The sequence below is a fragment of the Tasmannia lanceolata genome, unplaced genomic scaffold (assembly GCF_043159265.1).
Source record: "Tasmannia lanceolata isolate RefF3 unplaced genomic scaffold, GAP_Taslan_0.1 ptg000018l, whole genome shotgun sequence".
NCBI lineage: Eukaryota > Viridiplantae > Streptophyta > Magnoliopsida > Canellales > Winteraceae > Tasmannia > Tasmannia lanceolata.
The window spans coordinates 22,752,565-22,773,243 of NW_027518695.1; the positions used below are offsets into that span (position 1 = coordinate 22,752,565).

A 20,679-nucleotide genomic window follows, 5' to 3' on the forward strand; every position below is an offset into this window, starting at 1 on the left:
ACACCTCTGTGCGGGAAATTTTCATGAATTCCAACAGAGAATTGATGAAAAATGGTAAAAACGAGGCTGGATAACACCTAGTTTTACTATTTTTCACATCAAAATTCAACTAGAACTCAAAATTTGAGGTGAATTGCTTTAGATCTTTATATGAGACATATTTTTAAACATATCTTGGTAGATTTTAGCCCTAGGTTGCTAGATCTAACAATTTTGAAGCATTTTTTCACTTAGATTTCACATTTTAGACTAGATTTTCAAAGAAAACTCAAAATAAACTCAAAATCTACTAACCTTTGATGCAAAAAAATATAAAAACTCCATCTTTTGATGCGAATTCCCTTAACCTTGAGCTTCTCCTTTGATTTCCTCCATTGCTAGTTCTTTTTCTTCTTCTTTTTCTCTCTTGATCTCCTTCTTTCTCTCTCTAGATCTCATTATTTCTTTCTCTAAATCTCGTTATTTCTCTTGAATTCTCTCTCTCTATAAAGCTCTCTCTCTTTAGAATCTTCTCTCTCTCTATAGAAAGCTCTCTCTCTCTCTCTCTTTAGAAAGTTTTCTCTCTTAAGCATAAACCCTAGATTTAGAAGAGAGATTCGCAAATGAGGATCCTTGATCCTCTATTTATAGAGATTTTCAATAATTTTTGGCTCCATAAGTTTTCTTTGGACACCCTCCTTTGTTAAATTTTACACTTATTTTGTTTGATATTGGGTGGCCATTGGGAAAAAGTTTAATGAAAAATTAAATAAAAGAATTTTTTTTGCCCCTTAAGTTACCTTAGACAACCCCCTAGTCATGTATATGTTGTATTTTAACTAAATGATGGGTATTTTCAAATAAAGCTTTTCATGTGCGAGTTTACAGGGATAATGCACCCCCCCTTTCTGCTCTAGTGTAAAAACTGGCTTGCTTATAGGATATTTTGCTCCCCTTTTGCACTACAATTCTAACTCGGCTCGTCTTATTAGGCATTTTTGCTCGGTTTTCAATTAAATTTTGCAGGGACCTAGGGTGGAATTTGGGGCTCTAAATCACTGATTTGATGGGATTTTTATTTACAGTGTCAGATTTAGGATTCTGTCAAAATCGGATGTCTACAGATCCCAACGAACTGATCCTTTCCACCAACTCCTGCATCGAATCCCAACGAAGGGATTCTTTCCAAAATCTGAATTGGATCCCAACGAACGGATCCATCCCACCAACTCCTGGATTGAATCCCAACGAACAGATTTTTTCTAAAATCTGGATTAGAGCCCAATGAATGGATCCTTTCCACCAACTCCTGGATCGAGTCCCAACGAACAGATTCTTTCAAAAACTCAGATCGGATCCCAATGAACGGATCCCTTCCATCAACTCTTGGATCGAGTCCCAACGAATGGATTCCTTCCAAAATCTAGATCGGATCGCAACGAACGTATCCCTTCCTTCTACTCCTGGATTGAGTCCCAACGAACGGATCCCTTTATCCAACTCTTGGATCGAATCCCAACGAAGGTATTCCTTCTAAAATCCAGATCGGATCCCAACAAACAGACCCCTTACACCAACTCTTGGATTGAATCCCAACGAACAGATTCTTTCCAAAATTCGGATTGGATCCCAACGAACTGATTCCTTCCACCAAGTACACCTGGAATGAGTACCAACAAACGGATTCTTTCCAAATCTGGATTGGATCCTAACGAACGGATCCCTTCCACCAACTCTTGGATCGAATCCCAACGAACGAATTCCTTCCAAAATCCGGATTGGATCCCAATGAACAGATTCCTTGAAAAATCTGGATTGGATCCCAACGAGCAGATCCCTTCCATCAAATTCTGGATTAGATCCCAACGAACGGATCCCCACCTAAAACCTTGGAACCCGTCCTAACACGGTGCCTGTCTTTTGATCAACCCTTAAAGCACCATGCACTGGATGCTAGAAAAGCATCCCACCTTGTAGGTTGCTTGTATCCGTACGAAAACCGGTCTTTTGGTCAATCCTTAAGACAACAACCTTAGATGTCGGAAATGCATCTTCTCTGATCAAAGGCCCGTTAGAACACGATATCCCTTTTAATCAAATCCATTCAAATCCTGGATGAGATGCCAACGACGCATTTGCTTTATTCTATCAAATCTCATACATTATCCTTTATATCAAGCACTGGATGCCACAAAGGCATCCATTTCATAAACATTAGCACTGGATGTCAAAACGACATCCCTCGAGGTCGCTCCGCAAGTCAGGCAACAAACCTGACTTCAGATGACCATCCCGGCTGTTAAAAGCGACGTCCACCCAAGACTCGTTCAAGCAATCGCAATTTTTAAACTCAAAATTGTCAGACAGAGGTTTCCACTCAAGGACCAGACAACATGACTCCTCGGTAAAGGCCGTGTGCCTAAGGATCCGACGCGATTCTTGGAACCCTATCATTAGTCTCCACTGACAAAATTTTGTTGTCTTCTTTCTTTGGCATTCGCGTGCCATGCACCCTGATGCTGATGAAAGTCATGAAGATTGTTCCAGTCATTGGCATTAAACAAGTTTTTATATTTTAACTATTATTTTCGTCATTTTATTTGTAACCTACTTTTTAGGCATCAAATCTCATATGTTTGAAGTGTTTTTGGTATCTTTAGAAATGTTTTTCGATTACCTATCTAACGAGCCCAAGATCACATGATTTGGATGTGTTTTGAGCAAATTATGACTGTTTTTATGAAGGGGTATAGGTCAATTACGAGATTACTATTTTTGGTAAGTTTTTATCTTTATTTAGCTGGGGCATTTGTAGGCACCCAATTTTGTCAAGGTGATACTAATGATAGGTTGTCACGATGATGAGTCCTATGACGAGCCCAAGGCCCTATTATCTTTCTCTCGATCTCTCTCTAGTTTGCAAAACAGAAAATAATTCCCAAAAATAAATTTGTCCTTAAGTTAAAACCGAAAGCCCGTTTTCACACAACACCCGCTTTTTACGGCCTGGCCAAAAAACCCATTTTTACACGGCATTTAATGAAAAATTAACATTGAGTAAAAAATATACAAAAATTGCCTACACCAATTCAGAGCACGAAACTTGGCTCATTAGATTCTCCTTGACGCAAGGAGTCCAACGGATCTGACCGCGCGTGAACGAAGGATTTATGGCCTGTTGAAGTTCCAAGAACTCTAGAAAAACTGCCAAAAACCTCTCCCAACCTGACATTTGTCAGGGTAAAATCGCAATTTGTGATTTAAAATCATAATTTACGATTTAAAATTGCAAATTGCAAATTTTGCTCGAAAATCTATAAATAAAGGGGTAGAAGTAAAAACGAGATCAACATAAGTGAAAAATCAAATCTAAATCAGAGAAAATAACCAGTTTAGTAGATCAGGCCATTTCAATTCAAAAACCCTTTGAATATTTCTTAGTTTTCGACTTTGCCAAGAAAAATATCTTCCAAAATACCCAAATTCTTTCAAAAACCAAAGAGAATAAGTAGAGATAGAAATAATCGAAGATCTCTGGGTGTCGACATTCAACCGAATTTCCTAGGACTCGGAGCCACACCACTTTTTCAAGCGCGGTGGTTCTGCTGAATTTTTGAGAATTCGGAGCGACACCACTTTTTCCAGCGTCGTGGTTCTGCCGAATTTTCGAGAATTCGAAACAACAGCGTTCTACAAGCGTCGTTGTTCCGCTAAATTTCAAAAAATACACTACTCACATGGTAGGTATATTTACATTAATTTTCCAGCTTTCCGTATTTCAATTATAAAACCCGGTAGTGGGTAGTTATAGGGTTTAGGGATCCTTTTGCCCTAAACCCTATAACGTTAATCACTACCTCCTCTTTGTAAATAGAATTACGTTCACTCTTCTTATCCCACCACTCCGTCTCCGGTCCTACCATAGACAAAAGAGATAGAGATGAGAGCCTAGGTACATAAAATCATGCATTTTTTATAATTAGAGCGGTACTACTAAGGTAGTTTCTCGGTTTTTGGTGTTTCAGGGTTATTCTCGAAGTCCTATGGAAAATGGAGCTAAGAAGGTTGAAAAGTAAAGAATTTTCCATCATTTTCCTAGGGATTTTCCTTAGGCTCTGTTCACTTGTTTTCTAGCTGCAGGAAAAGAAAAGAAAGGAAAAGAATCTCACGTGGAAAACTGGAAAAGAAAGGAAAAGAATCTGTGAGAAAATTCCTTTTGTGAGAAAATTCCATTGTTCACTTGGCCGAGAAAGGAAAAGAAAGTATGCAGGCAAAGTGGTTTTCTCAGGAAAGTGATTTTCTCACCCTTTTGGTGAGAAAATTTAGAGGGAAAGTGCAAGAAAGTTGGTTTTCCACGTCATTATTTATATTTTCCACCTGTATAATTATGCTTTCCCGAGAAAACAAGTGAACAGCGGAAAATGTCAAATCATGTCAAATCACGGGAAAATTTGGCTTACTTTCTTCTCCTTTCCTTTCTCAAGAAGGCAAGTGAACAGAGCCTTATGGAAAAATTAGGCTCAAGAGATGGAATTCGGACAAATTGGTTTGGGGGCCTACCAATGAGAAATTGTGATAATTCTAAGATGGAGGTTTGACTAATTAAAAGTTTGGCCCACTAATTGGACATTTAGGACTATCCCCTGAAAAGAATTTGAGAGCGCAACCTGCAATCCGGCTTGACCAAGTCAGTGCACTCAATGTCCATGGTCAATACCCATATCCCATATATTTTTCTTCCTATATCCAATCGGCCATATCCCATCAAAGATTTAAATTAGCTCTTCCGACCTCATCATTGCGAATCTAACTTGGCCGAACATTGCTCCCAATTCTCGATCCCAATTTAATTACTCCATCAATCGAACGGTTCGGATGATTCCGATTCAATTTTGAACTTTCCATTTTTGCCCATTTCTAAGTTTCCAAATTAGATTATCTAATGGACGGCCAAGATCAGTTTATGGAGATGAATTAGAGGGACAATCCATTTATGTCGAAGCCCATCGTTTGAATGGATTGGATCATTCCGTGGAATTGAATTAATGGGCATAATAAAAATTGCAATCAGCCCACAATTTGGACTTTCTAGCGCAATCCATTCACATGTTGACCCATTAAGCGAACTGTTTTGATCATTTAGTTGGAGTAATTTTGGGGTGCAATCTACTGTTCCCATTATAGCTTAATCAAATGAACGGTTTAGATCATTCCATTGGACATGGCAAATTCACGTTTTGACCCCTCTAAATGAACAATTCGGATCATTTTTGGTAAGAACCCACCAATTTTGGCATCTTGCCAAAAAGTGCATGCATGCCATCATATGCCCTTTTAAAATTCTAATAATATGAGAACAGTACATGTGGAAATAGTCTATATGTGCATGATTTGGGAAACTTACTCCACCTCTATTTTCGTCCAGCATGCATAGAAAGTAGAAACCGTGATTTCTAATTACTTCTATATATGTGGGACCCACTTGGAAATACAATTGAATGAAATTTTGTTTTATACACTGCAGCCCACGTTTTCTGGTTTGGAAATAGCACTTTCTAATACCTGTATTGCAAACACATGCAATCATGTGGGGCCTAGTGTGTTATTTTTATGCTTTATATTTTGTTTCTAAATCCATGCATTGATACAGGAACCATTCCCACGTCTAAAGTAGAGAAAAATTGCAAAAAGTAAGTGCAAAGCTGCTGAAATTGTAAAGAAAAGATGAAGAAGTTGCTCAAATGGTGAAAGTTGCTTAAATTACCAAAACAAGGTGGGAGTTGCCAAAAATAAAAATAAAAATTGCCAAGTTTATCTTTTTGTGGACTTCCCTGGGAGCTGAAATTAGAAGTTTATTTTTTTATATTGAAGAAGACTCTCTCTCATTCTCTCTACGCTCTTGCACTCTCTCTTACTCTTTCTTGTTCTCCACTATCAAATTTTCATTCTTTTCTCTCTCTCAACCACGGACCAATCAACCATCATTCGAGGCTCAAGCAAGGATGATATCAAGGCATTGAAGGAGGGAGAATTGGTCATTGCAAGGAAGAGAAAAAGACAAAGTTTATCTTACTTTTGTTCTTTATTTCAATTTCAATTCCATGTATTTTTGTTTTCACATTAATTAAAGATGAGTTATTTTTGTTTCTTTTCCCTTTTTTAAGTTCTTCAATGGCTTTATTTTTCTTTATCTTTGTATCTTTCCCTTTCTCCATGAGTAACTAAACTCATCTACTTGGGGTTTAGATGAAATCATGGAGAATGAGAAATATTATTAATTAAAATCAATGGCATAGAATAACATCATATATAGGGGTTTATATTTGTTGGATCCCAATCACTCATGCCATTGGCTTTCCCCTTTCTTATGAGTAATTGCCTATAAACAAAAATAATTTCTTATATAATCTATAAAAATGAGTAGTATATTTGATTATACACACATGGGGTTAAATTACTCATCCAATCCAAACCCATGGTGAATTCTATCTCTAAGTAATCTTTTAATCGAATTAAGGTTTCAATTAAATTTCTAATCACTTTTATAATCGAATTTCAATTCACTTAGAATAGTTTTTAAATTGAAATGTCCAATCAATTTAGGCTTTAGATTTTGGTTTTATTATTAGGTTAGATAATTAATAGAATTCCTTTTGGTTCACTATGCTTAAATATAAGAGTTAAATTTGTAATCGTTTCTTTATTGTGTTCAACTCGTATCTATTTAGCGTATAAACTTAAACATATTGTTGGATCCGATGTTGTAGTCCACGGAAATCCTGAGTAAATTCCAGGCAACAATATATCATAAGTTTATTTTCTAAGTAGTATAAGGTTAGAAATTACAATAAGCTGTTCTCTAAGTCCGACCCGTATCTACACGCGATCCGTGTACTTGCGGTTATTAATAATATCACAATCATACGGGTTACGTTCCCTCTCCTTATCTCATCACTCCGTCTCCGGTCCTACTATAGACAAAAGAAATAGAGATGAGACCTAGTGCTCCAACGGTGTTGGACAAACGGAGGGAACTAATATCCACATTTTCTTTGTTTCATATATCCAGATTAAGGCGGTCGCTACGTGATTCAGGAGTAATCCCTTGAGGACCCAAATCACACAGTAAACACTCATACTTTGGATAATATTAACTGATTTTTCTCGTTAATTCATTTTTATTCAGAACAGGGACAAGATTAATTGTAATAAAGGCCTAGGTTTTGTTCTCCCGCCACATGGAGGGAGGAAACTACGTATATAGCTCAATTTCTTTCCCTCCCTTTATGATGTGGTATCTCACATGTTAATTTTAGGGACTTTCTAGGAAAATACCTACTTCTTATTGCTCATTATTTTCCTGCTAGAACAGTACTTCATAAGTCAATCTACACCGCTGTACAAATAACTTCAAGGTCCCTAATGTGGTTGGGAAAAGTTTCAAGAGAAGGACAACTTGTTCAACTAATAACTTCAGTGTCCTTAACATGGTTGGGATGTTATATATTTATTAACACGGTTGTTGACTTTCATAGATGCAGAGAATCTTAATTACAAATAGCGACATGGGGAGTCGATTTATCCAATTGGGAGTCGATTTATCACTGCCCTTACCAAAATGTGAATAAAGTTTACACTACATTGACAATTATATATGACAATTATATAGAAGGAAGAAGCGGAAGTAAAGGGCGCTGACATCTCCCCCCGCCTCGAGAATCTCACATACAGAGAATCTTAAATGCAGGTTTCCTATCTACATTTTACCGGTACGAAACTAGTCCGATACGGTCTCTCTCTCGAACATGCATGAACGGTTGGTGGGCTCAGTTAATTTGTTTTAATATGTGAGCAAGGTAGGCCACACCATAGGATGATCCAAACCATCCATTCAACGGCCCACAACGTAGATAGGTTGCACCTCAAAATATCATTTCCAAAGGATGATCCTAGCCCTCCGATCTAAAGAGAAACTGCAAGTTATAGAAACCTCTATAGATTGGAGGGTTGCGATCATCCCATGGAAATGATTTTGCGGGCACAACCTATTTACGTTGTGGCCCATCACATGGATGGTTTGGATCATCCTATGGTTCAGAACGTACAGTAACATTAAGGTCCAATTGAGGCCCTACTAATATTTTTCAAAATGAAGTGTACGGTCCACACAATAAGATGATCCAAGCTGTCCATTTAATGGACTGCAACGTAAATAAGTTGCACACCCAAAATCATTTCCACTGGATGATCGCAACCCTCCAATCTATAAGATTTAAACAAATTAGTTGTTGGGCCTACCAATCGTTCATGGTGAGAGACCAGCTGTAGAGTGGGGGGTGGGGGGAATATCACTGCCTTTTCTGTTTTCCTCAACATCTGTTCATTCTCTGTTGGGCCACAATGTAAATAGGTTGTGCTGCAAAAATCATTTTCATGGGATGCAAAAATCATTTTCATGGGATGATCGCAACCCTCCAATCTATAGAGGTTTCCATAACTTGCATTTTCTCTTTAGATCGGAGGGCTAGGATCATCCCTTGGAAATGATATTTTGGGATGCAACCTATTTACGTTGTGAGCCATCAAATGGATGGTTTGGATCAACCTATGGTGGGGCCTACCTTGCTTGATGTAGTGTTGTATGGCTGTAGAGTAGAAGGGGGTGATTTTATCCTAGAATTGGAGAGGAAAAGCGAGTGACTGCTTAATAGGTAGGAAACGTGCTTTATAGTTAGTGGGTCGTAAGGGGTATCAGCGTCCGAAATAATGGACGATGATAACTTGCATTTTCTCTTTAGATCGGAGGGCTAGGATCATCCGATGGAAATGATATTTTGGGGTGCAACCTTTTTACGTCGTGAGCCATCAAATGGGGGGTATCAGCGTCCGAAAAGTAAAATAAGCGCGAAACTAGAAAAAATATGGAGGATGAAATCAAGTCGATCTGTTGAAGGATTGGGTTTACGTAGTAGGATCTTTGAGTTACTGCCGCTTCCAGAAATTGACAGGTCGGTAACACCGTTAAACTAATAACATTAGGGTGTAACTATTGTGGTTGGGATACTTTTCCAGAGAATGACAAGTAACTAAAAGTCTAAAACTGTTCAACTAATAAAACAAGTGTGTAGTTATCGTGGTTGGGGATGGTATCTATTTATTCAGGTGGTTGCATAAATACCCAGAATCTTCTGTATAAATAAGCCACACTTACCCAAATTAACTTCACTAGTTTTCAGAGTGCATAGACAATTTAAAAGGAAGAAGAAGGAGTAAAAGAATGGAAACTAGAAATAAAATGGTCGATGATATCAAGGGTATGATGAAGGTTTGTTTTTTAGTAGGAGTATCATTGAGCTACTGCTATTTCCTGGTCACCAAATTTCCCAAAGGAAAGTCAAGGTTGTTTTCTCTCCTACCCACCTTCTATCTCTTCTACATCCTCCCTTGGAATTTCTCTTCCATCAATCTTAGAGCAATCTCAGCCTACTATATCACATGGATGTGCAGCTTCAAACTCCTCCTCTTCTGTTTCAACAAAGGCCCTCTTCCACTCCACCAAAAGTCTCTCATCAATTTCATCTCTATAGCTGCATTCCCCATCACATTAAAAGAAAACCCATCTCCCCAACACTTGATATCATCTCCATCTTCATCTCTAAATCTGAAAACACCACTATATATAGCGGTGAACTGCATCCTACTGGCCATAACAGTAAAAATCTTCACACTAGGCAAAGAAACTTATCACTGGAGAGTCATTTCAATCCTATGTTGCATCAACCTATTTTTAGCACTCTATATTGTGATTGTAAGCAATACAGCCCTAGCTCGGGCCGTGATCGGGTTCCAACTCGAGAATCCATTCAAGAATCCTTACCTATCAACATCTCTACAAGACCACTGGGGAAGGAGATGGAACATCGTCTCTTCAAATATTCTACGCTCAACCATATACAATCCGTTTGTACAAACCTTTAAGCATTTCGCAAATGAGGCAATAGTTAAAGAGGTGGCAGTAATTGTAACGTTCTTCGTATCAGGCCTCATGCACGAGCTCATGAACTACTACGTCACGGATGGAGAAGAACCTTCGTGGGATGCTACACGCTTCTTTCTTTTACAGGGGTTTTGTACTTCTCTGGAGAGAGTGTTAAAGAAAGCAATTAGAGGAAGGTTTTGGTTGCACCCCGCTGTTTCAGTGCCATTAACATTTGCGTTTGTTGTGGTGACTTTCGTGTTGCTATTCATGCCCTCTATCACTAGAAGTGGGCAGGCCGCTATAATGCTTGGCGAGTACAATGCGTTCGCCGAGTTTTGGCCTTTGGGTACATAAGCAATTGGATTTGAAGATGACGTTTGGGGATCTTGTGGCTTTGTTTAATTGGAGTTGATATTCATATCGGCCCCTTACTTTTATAAGACCAATCCCTCTAGACCCTACTGGATACATGACTAATGAACTTTATAGTTGATAATTGTGGAATGCTACTCTTGGCCACCCTTGTGGTATACTATGCATATGCAACATCCTCTATCAAGGGATACTTTATATATATATATATATAGTGAAGCTACACATACGTGTAGCTAACTTAGCTACACCGACGGCTTAAAATACAGTGGGCCCACATTATTTGGGTGATCCAAACTATTCATTTGATAGGACCTCACATTGATAGGGTGTGCCCAAAAAATCAGCTGCATTGGATGATCCCAACCATTCAAACTGTGGAGGAAAAAATGAACAGATTTGTGAAGGTTTTTACACATCCATTTTTCCCTCCACAAATCGTAGGGTTGAGATGATCCTATGGGGCTGATTTTTTGGGCACACCCTATCTATGTGAGGGCCCATCAAATGAACAGTTTGCATCACCCAAACAATATAGAGTAAAGTGTAGCTACACATACGTGTAGCTAGCTTAGCTACACCGACGCCTTAAAATACAATGGGCCCCACATTGTTTGGGTGATGCAAACCGTTCATTTGATGAGCCCTCACATAGATAGGGTGTGCCCAAAAAATCATCTTCATAGGATCATCCTAACCCTACGATTTGTGGAGGCAAAAATGGACGTGTAAAAACCTTCACAAATCTGTCCATTTTTGCCTCCACAGTTTGAATGGTTGGGATCATCCAATGTTGCTGATTTTTTGGGCACATCCTATCAATGTGAGGGCCTATCAAATGAATGGTTTGGATCACCCAAACAATGTGGGGCCACTGTATTTTAAGCCGTCAGTGTAGCAAAGTTAGCTACATGTATGTGTAGCTTCACTTAACTCATATATATATATATATATATATATATATATATATATGAGGAAAATGATTGTGAGCTTGAGAGCCCAAACACATGGGTCCCACATTTTTTGTGGTGATCCAAACCATTCGTTTGCAAGGCCCCATCATAGATAGGGTGTGTACCAAAAATCAGCTCCATTGGATCATCCTAACGTCTCGAGAAGCGGAGGGAAAAAATGTGCAGATTTGTGGCAAACGGTGTCTGTCTATTTTGCCATCCACTTTTGATTATATATATATTAATCAAAAGGCTGCAAAGCATTCATCGGATATAGCATGCGCATGTAGTGGCGGGGCCAGGAATTGACACTTAGGGGGGCCAGATTAATTTACACAATGCATGCATTGGTCTTTGGGGGGGGGGGGGGGGGGCAGCTTACTAAATTTTTGTAATAAAATGGATTTTTCAATACCCTCAAAAGGGATTTTGCAAGTCAATGGGGCCATGGCCTCCCTCAGGCTATATGGGCCTCCGCCCTGTGCGCATGAGGTGATAACAACCTCATCATGTAAACCAAGTCACACCATTTGAACAGGTTCATGAATAAAATATGATAGAAGATATGGATTTTTTTATACATATTCAGGAAGTAAAAAGAAAATCAATCAATGAGAAAACGAATGAATACATGAACCACCTACAATTAGTAAAATGAATGAGAGATGTACATACATCTAATATGAAGCAAAGAACCACAATTGGAGGAGGAGATCCTTTTTTAGGATCCTTTTTGAGGTCAGCTAATACTTGCAAGCCTTTTGGCTATTCCACCTGTTTATAAGCCCATAAAAGCCCATGAAGATCATCTAGATTTCAATTGCCTAAAACGAAAGGAAGGAAAATGAACTTAATGCAAACAGGAAAAGCAAAGCACAGTACATCCATTACCATGGAAACCCAGGTCCAAGGTCTGATTCTAAGTTCAGAAATAAGCTCTGAAGTGCATTTTGTAGATTATTGACGGAGATGAAACTACCGCGGCATATCCAAGAGATTCCCTTCGTTGTAGTAATGTTTCCTTTAAAGGTGATTTGAAATGCAGAGAAATTGCAAAAGCCAATGTGCAAATTAGTTTGAAGGAAAGTAGGTAAAAAAATTTCAAATGCAAAGTGATATTATCACTGGTAATCCATATGTTTAGGAATAAAAAAGTAAAAGGTAAATCTATCATAGGAATTTTATATGTTTGCAAAATAATAGACAAAAAGTAAATCTGTCACGGGCTTTTCACCAAATAGGTGAAATTCATAATATAAGAAACAATAAAAATGTGGGAATTGATTTCAAAGAAAGCAGAGAGAACATTGAAAGAAGAAGAGGGTTAAATTCCTGGTATTTTCTTCCCACCCATCTTTAAATTTGTAATTTTCTACAGAGAAGAAGAAACCCTAAATTCGTCACAGATCGTGTATGCATGGTTAGGTTGATTGGAACCAGCAGCTGTAGCTCCGATTCAAATAAAGATCTTCACGGAATCGAACTTTAGGCACTAAGGAAATCCCTAAATCCTCTCAAAAGAGAGAAAACTCTAAATCCGTTTGCAGAAAAACCCTAAATCTCTTGGAAGGCCTAAATCCCTTGGAAGAATTCTGTGACAAAGGTAGAGAAGGAGAGAAAGGGAGAAGGAGAGAAGGGGGAAATTTGCAAATCCCCTAGAACATGTGAGATAGAAGTCGTGAATGCCCTACCAAAAGAAGAAGAAGAAGAACAAAGTTGCATGACAAAAAATGAAATTAAAAATTTTTTTGGTAGGTAAGCTGAGATGTGTGTTTGAACCAAAGCCTCGAAGAACAAAGCCTTGACCATTGAAGAACCAAGCCTTGAAATTAAACTAATATTAAATATGACGAAAAGAAACAGTTAAACCTTTGGTAATGGCATTTTGCTTCGTTAAACTTTTCTTAATAATCAAAGATCCTTTGAAAATATGGGAAAAAAATGTAAAGAAGAAAAATACAACAGCTAAACTCATGCTAATAGCAGTCTGCTTCTGCTAAAATTTTCTAAATAATCAAAGAGCCTTTGAAACATATTGCATTCACGAAAAAAATGTAAAAAGGAACATACTATTCACAAACATGTCATGCTTTTTGTCTTCTGGAGTTGTTTAATTTGGTATTGATGATCTTAGCAGAAATTGGTATTGATGATCTTAGCAGAAATTTTTGGTCAATTTGTTGAAATGTTTAATTGTTTGAAAGTTTTTCTATATTCCACTTGAAAGGGTGCGAAAAAACATCTGTGATTCTTCCAATTTGCCATTAAAAAAATTCAAAAAGAAACATGAAAAAGGCTTCAAATTCATCAAAAACCTTCCTAAATGATCAAGAACAAAACAACCCATGCCTCTATTTTCTAAAGCACACCAAACAGATCAAATTTCTCCAAGAAATTAATAGAATAAAGGCTGAAAATTCCACCAAAATTTCCAACAACCTATGTAGAAGTTTCAAAATAGAAACAACCGTATAAATTTAGAATGAAAATCATACCCAAATGATCAAGAACTGAATTGATCATTTAATAGCCAGTAAATAATCACTTCCCTATTTAAAATACCCTAATATTCGTTTCTTTTTGGTAAAGTAATGAGGGGAGGGGTTAGGCAGACCCCAACCAGGGATCAGAAGAATAACCATCCCCGCAACATCCAAAATCAATACCCTAATAAATTCCTTTCTTATTTAAAATAGTAACCTTGAGAACTTCCCCTGGAAACTTCATGGGTATACCCCTGCATTCCCATCGCACAAAAAAATTACAAAAATTACACCCACAACGATACATGATAAAAGCCAACCAACTGGATAGCAAGAAATGCTACTGTACATATGAGTTTAGTAGCCCTAACCAACGCATACCCATATAAGCATTGTCTCTGTGTGTGATCATAGATAAAACGACAACAGAGGTAAAAGAGCTTATACACCCAAAAGAAATGTAAATGGATAATATTGCAACTTACAGAGGAAGAAATGAAATGAGAAAAAAGAATAAAAGGATTCATCTGTATATATACCATAGATTCTAGTCCCTGCAAGTGAGCAGTTGGAAAAGCAAGAGTGCCTCTTTAAGCCAATAAATTGGACATTGACGGACATGTCTACCCACTGTTAAACATCATATTTATTTACATAAACCTTGGGGATCCATTATATAGTTCCTGTAAGATCAGAGAACAAAAGATTAAGAACGGACAGTGTAATTTTCAATGTCATGTTTGCAGTTTGTTGATAGAGTCAAAATGGCAAAAACAGTTTGCAATAAATAGGGGAAATGAACCCCTAGAAAAAAGATGTAGCAAAATCGAGATTCCAAATAAATTTCAAAATAGAGCAATCAAAAGCTTAGTCATCCCAACTCTCTTTATGATGACGCATGAGCAGAACAAATTTAAAAAACTAAACTATTAATTGTAATATCACATAAAAAAAAGAAAAACAAAGCAAATTAAAAAGCATCAATTAATAAGCAGCCTTTTTAAGGCATTAATAATGGTCTTTGTTGTTTTAATATGCCTAATCAATTGCAAAAGATGGATACAATATTTGAAGTTGATCGAGATAAAAAAAGAACGGTTTGTAAGATATAGAGAAGGATGACTTCCAATGTCCAGGACATTTGAAATGCTTCTCTACAAAGGAGAAGGAAAAAATGAGCATGAATTATTTAAATTCTTCACAAACATTGGTAGGCTAAACTGTCCTCATTCAAATTCAGCCTCCATTAGGAATACGAAATTCTCCAATTGCGATAAGCATCTACCTCATAGAGGGAAGAATAGGAAATGGATGAAACAAAAATGGCATTTGACCATGTGAAATTACTAATAGGAAAATTTGTTAGAAAAATGCAAAGTTTTGGTTAAATTGTCAAGTAAGGGTACGTTCTCTTTTTTTGTGAAATAAAGGCTGTCAGGTGCTTCTAGAAATCCCAAAGGACAAGAATACCCTCCCTCCTCCTTTCCCTTCACCTTTTTAGCTCACTTCCCTATGCATTTTCACCTACCCTATCACCTTTTCCCTCCACCTTTTCACCCTCTTCTTCCCCAAACGTAAGAAACTCCATGGAAGCTTGCCATTGCCAAACGTTCTAAGCTCCATTTCCATTGGCTTTTAATAAAAACCTCCATTGTGAACACCCTCTTCTTCCTCAAATGTGAGATTTCTTCGTGTGCGCCGGTAGGTCCTCTCTTGATTAGGTTAAAGATGTTGTTTTCATGTTGTGTGATTTTTTGGTTTATTCTCATCCTCTCTTGCTTAGGTTTTAGATGAATCTTTTGACCTCTCCCTTTCTCTCTCTCAATGGTTCAATGGTTGTAAAGTTTTTAAATGTTTGTAAATCCAATATCAAACCCATTATCAATCCCATTATCAATCTTATTTGGTTGCTTTATGTACACAATCAATTTATACAATTGGAACCACAATTTAGTGGTTCCAAGAGTGTAAGTAGTGGTTCCAAGAGTGTAAATAGACTTTCATACACTTTATAAGTGATTATGAGTGTATTGATAGTGGTTAAGGTACTCATACTCAGTATGTATATAATCGGAACCATTATGAACCCCTCGGAACCACAATTTGTTGGTTCCAAGAGTGTAAATAGTGCTTCCAAGAGTGTAAAGTATGGTCCCAAGATAGTAAATAGGGGTTCATGCTTTGTAAAAGTGGTTTAATACACTGGGAACCATTATTTAGACCTTGGAACCATAATTTAGTGGTTCCAAGAGTGTAAGTAGTGGTTCCAAGAGTGTAAATAGACATCCATGCACTTTATAAGTGATCATGAGTGTATTGATAGTGGTTAAGGTAGTCATACTCAGTATGTATATAATCGGAACCATTATGAACACTTCGTAACCACAATTTATTGGTTCCAAGAGTGTAAATAGTGTTTCCAAGAGAGTAAATAGGAGGCCATGCTTTATAAAAGTGGTTTAATTAATATTAGTTATGAGGTATAAAATGTGGTTCCCTAGTGGTTCAGAGGTAAAAATTGTGGTTCCCTAGTGGTTCCGAGGTACAAAATGTGATTCCCAAGTGGTTCCGTGGTAGAAAATGTGGTTTCGTAGTGGTTCCAAGATATAAAATGTAGTTCCCTAGTGGATTCGGACTTCCGAACAAAGATTCAGACTTCCGAATGTTGTCCAGTAAAATACCTATTCTACTGGACTTCATTCGGAAGTCCGAACAAAGCTTCAGACTTCCGAATGGAGTCCAGTAAAATGGCCATTCTACTGGACTTCATTCGGAAGTCCGAAATTTGTTTCGGACTTCCGACCAATGTCCAGTAAAATGGCCATTGTACTAGACTTCATTCGGAAGTTCGAAATTTTTTTCGGCCTTCCGACTCGGACTTCCGAACAAGGATTCAGACTTCCGAATGGAGTCCAGTACAATGCCCAGTGTGCTGGGCTCTATTCGAAAATTTGAATCTTCGTTCGGACTTCCGAGTAGGGCTACATACACATTGTTGTCCACAGATGGAAGGGTTACGATGATCTGATGGAGCTGATTTTTTGGGCACACCCTATATATGTGAGGGCCCATCAAATGAACGCTTTGGATGATCCAAACAATGTGGGCCCACTGAGTTTTCGGTAGTGTTTAGATTCGGAGGGGTGTATGGGGTCTTCATTAGCATTGATTGTGTTTCAAAGAGGGGGCCTACCTCATACAAATTCAAGCTACAATAATTTAACTCTTCGAACCCCAATGATATTAGAATGTCCCGAACACAACATCCACTCTTGGAACCAATTTAATACTATTTAAGAGAGAGAGAGAGAGAGATAGAGATAAAGATAAAGAGATAGAGAGAGAGAGGTAAACATAAAATCAATGTACAGTTCTGACCAAATAGTGGCTACAATAGCGTTTAATTTCTACCAATTCCGTGTGAGTAAGTATCATGTGCAGTAACAAGTGTCCCAAAATCAATGCCACTTTGTAGAAAAAACCAACAACTCCATTCCCAAGCAAAGAAAGGAGGTGCGAAGGACACACCGGACCTACAAGAGAAACTTGCAACAATCAATAAAATAATGGGTTTTATACACCGGAACCAGTACGGAACCACATTTTATACCTTGGAACCACTACGAATCCACATTCTATACCCCGGACCCACTCGAGAACCACATTTTATACCCCGGAACCACTATGGAAGCACCATTTATACCTCGGAACCACTAGGGAACCCCATTTACATCCCGGAACCACCAGGGAATCACATTTTATACCTTGGAACCACTAGGGAACCACATTTTATTCCCCGGAACCACTAGGGAACCACATTTTATACCCCGGAACCACTACGGAACCACATTTTATACCCCAGAACCACTACGGAACCACATTTTATACCCCGTAACCACTACGGAACCACATTACCACAGAACCACTAGGGAACCACATTTTATGCCTCGGAACCACTAGGGAACCACAATTTCTACCCCGGAACCACTTCGAAACCACATTTTATACTAGGGAACCACTAGGGAACCACATTTTATACCTCGGAACCACTAGGGAACCACATTTTATACCCTGGAACCACTATGGAACCACCATTTATACCTCAGAACCACTAGGGAACCCCATTTACACCCCGGAACCACTAGGGAATCACATTTTATACCTTGGAATCATTAGGGAACAACATTTTATACCCCGGAACAACTACGGAACCACATTTTCTACCACGGAACCACTAGGGAACCACATTTTATATCTCGGAACCATTAGGGAACCACAATTTCTACCCCGGAACCACTTGGGAACCACATTTTATACCTCGGAACCACTATTAATTAAACCACTTTTACAAAGCCTGACCTCCTATTTACTCTCTTGGAAGCACTATTTACACTCTTGGAACCAATAAATTGTGGTTCCGAGGTGTTCATAATGGTTCCGATTATATACATACTGAGTATGACTACCTTAACCACTATCAATACACTCATGATCACTTATAAAGTGCATGGATGTCTATTTACACTCTTGAAACCACTACTTACTCTCTTGGAACCACTAAATTATGGTTCCAAGGGGTAAATAATGGTTCCCAGTGTATTAAACCACTTTTACAAAGCATGAACCCCTATTTACTCTTTTGGAACCATACTTTACACTCTTGGAAGCACTATTTACACTCTTTGAACTAATAAATTGTGGTTCCGATGTGTTCATAATGGTTCTTATTATGTACATATTGAGTATGAGTACCTTAACCACTATCAATACACTCATGATCACTTATAAAGTGCATGAAAGTCTATTTACACTCTTGGAACCACTACTTACACTCTTGGAACCACTAAATTGTGGTTCCAAGGTCTACATAATGGTTCCAATTGTATAAATTGATTGTGTACATAGAGCAACCAAATGGGATTGATATTGAGATTAATAATGTGTTTGATATTGGATTTACAAACACTGAACCATTTAAAAACTTTACAACCATTGAACCATTCAACCATTGAACCATTGAGAGAGAGAAAGAGAGAGGGGTCAAAAGAGTCATCTAAAACCTAAGCAAGAGAGAATGAGAATAAACCAAAAAATCACACAACATGAAAACAACATCTTTAACCTAATCAAGAGAGGACCTACCGGCGCACACAAAGAAATCTCACGTTTGGGGAAGAAGAGGGTGTTCACAATGGAGGTTTTTATCAAAAGCCAATGGAAGTGGAGCTTAGAACGTTTGGCAATGGCCAGCTTCCATGGGGTTTCATGGAGTTTCTTACGTTTGGGGAAGAAGAGGGTGAAAAGGTGGAGGGAAAAGGTGATAGGGTAGGTGAAAATGCATAGGGAAGTGAGCTAAAAAGGTGAAGGGAAAAAGAGAAGGGAGGGTATTCTTGTCCTTTGGGATTTCTAGAAGCACTGACAGCCCCTATTTCACAAAAAAAGAGAACGTACCCTTACTTGACAATTTAACCAAAACTTTGCATTTTTCTAACAATTTTTCCTGACTAATAAGATGCAAATTCGAGTCAAAGTTTCAACTTTCAACAACATGAGTTTAAATCCAAGAACATCATCAACTGAATGCATCAGTACTAACAAAAAAAGGAGGTTTAATGTGTTGAAAGCATTGCAAGTTGAGCTATAAAATTTAAAGCAACCTCTATAAAAATTCTTGCTATGTTTTTCATTTAAGAACAGGGATTGAGATCAAGAGAGAATACCTAGGACCGTGAAATGCGTTTATAAAAAGAAAGAAAGATGGAAGAAATAGTGGGAATAAATATCAAATGGAAGAAAGATTAAGAAATTACCTTTCCGTGATGTTCTTCAAACCCGAAATGCTTAATAGGAAGAAAAAGGGCAAAATATCAAATGGCCATTGGAGGTTCTCAAAAGCTCCTAGAAATTACCTTCTTGTAACATCATATTTTTTCAGTTTTTTTTTTTTTTTTTTTTTTTTGGGAAATCTAGGAAATACGTTAAGAAATCAGTGACCACCATTGACTCATAGAGTAGGAAACTAGGAGGAAGTGGCTGTTCTCGGTGCCAGAAACCGGCAGCAGCAGGGCAAAATCTAAATGTGAAAAAATAACCATGTCAGTGCAGATACGCTGCTACTAACTACTCTCGGATGGGGAATTGAAATCAAGTATGGCATGTAAGAAGATAAAAGGAAAAAAAATAGTGAAAACTAAATTGAGTAGAAATACCTGAAACCGGAAAGTCAGTAGTTTTAACCTGCATCCAAGCAAAGAACGATTCAGGAAAAACAAAAATTAGAGGAAAAAATCGAAAATTGATGAATGGAAAAACACCAGAAAACCCTAACAATACAATATCCGGAAAAGCACAGCCGAAAGTTGCGGCACCTTTACCTGCATCTAAGCCAAGAACAAATAAAAAAATAGCATAAAAATCCTACACCATGAGAAGGAGAAACCACTAACACTGAAATCTGTGGAAACCCAAGATCAGAAAAAAGATGAATTAGTTGGGTTTGGCAGAGAAGCAAAAAGCAAGATGGAAGAGAGAGAGAGAGAGAGAGAGAGAAACTAAATGGCTTGGGAAGGAGAAACGATACCTAACCCTCTTGGCAAAGGGCTATCAAGCGTCTGCGTCTGGAAGTTTCGTTTGGAAGAAAGATACGGAGAGAGTGTCTGTGATAAGACTGAAAATCTCCTGTGGAGATATTTCGTTTCCCATATGGCCCATAAAAGCAGCGAAAAAATCGCGATAGCTTCTCCTTATCGCGAGAAATTGGGGATCGTTCCTATTTTTACCTTTTTATAGGATTTTCTTTGTCGTAAATGCATAAAAAAAAGAGCAAAAATATAGCAGAAAAGTAAGGAGAGTTTGACACGCAAGCGTGAACAAGAAAACCCCCCTTCCTGCTATTGGATGCCTGAATTTTTTT

General features: G+C 37.9%; 1 long non-coding RNA gene and 1 pseudogene across 2 annotated transcripts; one reads left to right on the forward strand and one right to left on the reverse strand.

The window, feature by feature from the left end:
• Positions 1–9,220: 9,220 nt before the first annotated feature.
• On the forward strand, positions 9,221–10,472 carry LOC143851605 (acyl-CoA--sterol O-acyltransferase 1 pseudogene; annotated as a pseudogene).
• A 1,167-nt stretch (positions 10,473–11,639) lies between these two features.
• Positions 11,640–20,608, reverse strand: LOC143850751 (uncharacterized). 2 transcript variants are annotated; one of them, XR_013236045.1, is made up of 8 exons: positions 20,347–20,605; positions 20,141–20,220; positions 19,976–20,003; positions 19,577–19,839; positions 14,306–14,449; positions 13,984–14,020; positions 12,175–12,304; positions 11,640–12,057 (listed from the first exon to the last, which is right to left on the reverse strand). It is a non-coding gene; the product is annotated as an uncharacterized LOC143850751 (long non-coding RNA). The 2 variants fall into 2 exon arrangements; XR_013236046.1 differs by lacking the exon at positions 13,984–14,020 and having other exon boundaries at positions 20,347–20,608.
• Between the last annotated feature and the right edge of the window lie 71 nt (positions 20,609–20,679).